Below are 3,803 nucleotides of genomic sequence, written 5' to 3'. Positions count from 1 at the left end.
ATTTTAACCCAGGTGTCGTCAACATACCTGAACCAATGACTTGGTGGTGTCCCTGAAAAGGACGTCAAGGCTCTCTTTTCTACCTCCTCGATGTACAGGTTGGCAACAATAGGAGAAACTGGAGACCCCATAGCACACCCATGTTTCTGCCTATAATATTGCTCCCCATATGTGAAGTAGGTTGACTGCAGGCACAGTTTCAAGAGTTGACACAGTTGTTCTGTGGAAAGCGTGGTCCTGCTGCTCAGAGTGGTGTCTGATTTTAATCTTAAACTGACCACCTCTACTGCATCATCAACAGGAATGCACGTAAAGAGTGATGTGACATCAAAAGAGACCATTGTTTCATCAGTCTCCATGATGACATCCCTCACCTTATCCACAAAGTCCATGGTGTTATGTATGTGGTGTTCTGAGCTGCCAACTAAAGGGATGAGTACAGACGCCAGATATTTGGAAACATTGTAAGTGACAGAGTTAATCTTGCTAACAATAGGTCTTAAAGGTACACCTTGTTTGTGGATTTTAGGTAAACCATACAGACTAGGTGTGGCCTCCCCTGGGTACAGTCTGTGGTACAGAATACAGTCAATAGCCTTGTCCTGCTCCAAAATTTTCAGGCAATCTATTAACTTCTTCTTGTAACCACTTCCTGGATCTCTTTTCAGAGGTTCATAAGTGGTTAAGTCACTAAGGAGTGTCATAACTTTCTCATGATAGTCTTTCTGGTTCATAATCACTGTGCACCTTCCTTTGTCTGCTGGGAGAATGATGATGTTTTTGTCCTTGCTAAGAGTGGTGAGTGCATTCCTCTCCTCTCTACTGATGTTGGAAGGTGGTGGTTTGGCATTGCTGAGGCAGGATGAAACTTTGATTCTGAGCTGTTCTGCTTCACCCTCTTTCATTTTGTTGTTGCGGATGGCTGATTCTGTGGCTGTGATCATCTCCACCAGAGGAATTGTACTTGGTGCAACCGCAAAGTTCAGTCCCCTGGCAAGAATCTCTGTCTCCGGCTGGGTGAGCTGTCTGTCAGATAAATTCTTCACCCACTTTTCTGTCTCCCTGGCATGTAATTGACTACTGGAGTGTTGTCCTACACTGAATGTGTTGTTATTGGAATAGTGATGGTGTTGATGAGTTATTAGTAAGTTAAACTTATTTTGTTGTCGAGTCTTGGACTTGACATGCTGTGCTAAGTGTGCCTGATCTGTACAGTCCAACACTTGCTGAAGTGTGGTCTGATCTAGACACATAGTTAGTTTCTGTTTAATGTGCTCTTCTTTGGCCTTCAAGGCCTCAATAGTAAAATTGGTCTGTCTCACCCGTTCATTCAGCAGCTGGGTTTGTGCCTTCTGAAGGATCTTGCTTGCCCGGTGCCCGCTGACCGATGATTTTAGTTCCAGGCTCTTGGGAATGATGCCACTTTGTCGACATCTGAGGTTGAATCGCAAGTGGTTCCTGTAGTCTGCCCTCTTCCTTGCTGTTTTCTCAAACTCTCTTACTAGTTTGAGGCAATCCTGGCCAAAATGATTCAAAATATCTTGATGCATGCTCAATAATCCAGGTAGAAAAATCCAAAAAAGTTCAATCTGGTCCTCTGGACATTCAAAAAAACAAAAGCAAACCAAAGCAAAAAAAATTCTAGAAACGTTTCGTCTCTCATCCAAGAGACTTCCTCAGTCTGAGGTGCTGTTTTCAGCTCAGTCTCTTAAATAGCACCTTCTTAGAGTGGATCAACCAGTTTGCTGCTGACAACCAAAACCAACTGATCACATGCTCAAGCAGGACCATCAGCCTAACAATGGGTCATTAGCACACTGATGGCTGTTTACTACTCACAGAGGGCTGAGTGATACTAGCAATCACAGCATTGTAAGAGGGGGACAGTTGAACCCGGAGGCCTCCACCCCTGTTTAATGATCTTGATTTTATGATCTCTGAATACTTGTAACCCATTGTCAAATAAATCTTTTGAACTAAGGTGACCGTCTCAGCTGTCTTGAACACGATTGTGGTAAAAGCCACAACAGATGGTGACCCCAACGGTGCAGCTGGCGGACACACGGATTGGATCGATTTGGTGCTGACCACCCACATAGCGAACTGGGCCCATCATATATTCTACTAACAGGTAAGCGGGTTTACCTAAGTTGGCCGAACGGCCCAAAAAACTCCGCTATTCGGCTGTAAACCAAATTAAATCTTCCTCTGTGGGTGTTTAATATCATCTCCGGAAATAAAGATGGTTGTTAAGCTAATTTACGGTGATTAGTGGTACTTCAGACGAACGGATTACGCGTATTCAGACACTTTGGGTGTTATACGCTGCGTGCATGTGCGTGCGTGTCCTTTGCACGGCTTAGTTTAACATTGAAGTGTATTTTGTAGATAGTTACACGATCTAGGATCGTTAAGACGTTCCCTTTTTCAGCGGTGGTGGCGCACAGACCGTCCCTCTGACGAGAGAGACGGGAACCGGGTCGGGGACCCGCAGCTACGGTTCGCGTCTTCCGTGATGGAGTGTCGACTGCTCATCAAAAAGACACCATTAATAATTTAGTTTAAAGGGGAATGTCAAGTCTGGGACTTTTAGTTAGTTTTGCCAAATTTCCTGTGATCGGGGATCACATTAGGGTTAGGACATTGTATTAACTATTGTTTGTGCCGTGGTTTGCATTATTTGGTGGCAGTGATTCTGACGGGGTGTGTGCGTGCTGTGCGTGACTCGAGTGTGGGGGGGGGTAGTGTTGAAACTGTGTGTGTGAAGAACGTTGGTTACGTACTGTAACCCCAGATTCTATGAGTATAAGCGTAACCCTTTAAGGCCTTCGCTTTAGTGGGTTTATCCCGTTATGCGCAGCATAAGCACTGAAAAAATTTAGTCCACGCCCACCTGCTGTGTGGGCCCCACCCGGTCCGTATAAATTACGTTAAGAGCGGGAAATCGGCTCCCAAAATAGCTTTTTCTTCAGCCATTTAGGAGCCAGTGAGGCCCGACGCTTAAAGGGCTACGCTTATACTCATAGAATCTGAGGTTACAGTACGTAACCAACGTTCTATTTCGTATAAGCTTCGCCCTTTGAGGCCTTCGCTTTAGTGGGTAAAGGGCGAAGCCGATATGGTCCTCGCCTCACTGGGTCCATTCGAACACCGTATGAAGCAGAAGCTTGCCCAAAAAAGTCTAATCACTCAGCTCCCATGTGCATAATTATGCATTGCGTAATTATGTGCCATGCACAGACGCATGTTGTGTAACTATGCATTCTGAATGCATGAACGCCCCGGAAACATCAACGGGGAGGGAAAAACGCTGAAAAGAGCCATGAACCAACCGGTTTACGGCTGAACCGTATGAACAGATTAATAATAACAGAAGAGCTGATTATTAATCAGATGAACTGATTAGTAACAATAGTCATGAACTGATTAATGACAATAAAATCAAATAACAGTCACAACTTGTGATTGATAACATCTCACACTGTAATGCATGCAGACAGATGTGAATAAAACGGAGTTCCATGAAACAACAATGTTCATTCTGTAAACACTAAAGGCAGAATGTGTCATGGAACAGGCCGTCACATCACCTAAATAAAGGCGAGTAATGAGCAGGGTGTTGACCACGCGGCCACAGTGCAAAATATCCTGCATTGACATACCATTATGTAAAGCAGTCGAGAAAACGATACCCCTGATAGAGTGTGCTCTGAAGGTTGACAGGAGACTCTAATCCTGATGCTCTGAAGGCTTCAGAAAAATGTCTGCCAGCACCTCACAGAGCTGATCAGCACATTCCTTCA

The sequence above is a fragment of the Nematolebias whitei genome, chromosome 10, assembly GCF_014905685.2.
Source record: "Nematolebias whitei isolate Nwh7 chromosome 10, NemWhi1, whole genome shotgun sequence".
Classification (NCBI taxonomy): Eukaryota; Metazoa; Chordata; class Actinopteri; order Cyprinodontiformes; family Rivulidae; genus Nematolebias; species Nematolebias whitei.
This window is presented reverse-complemented; position numbering follows the sequence as displayed.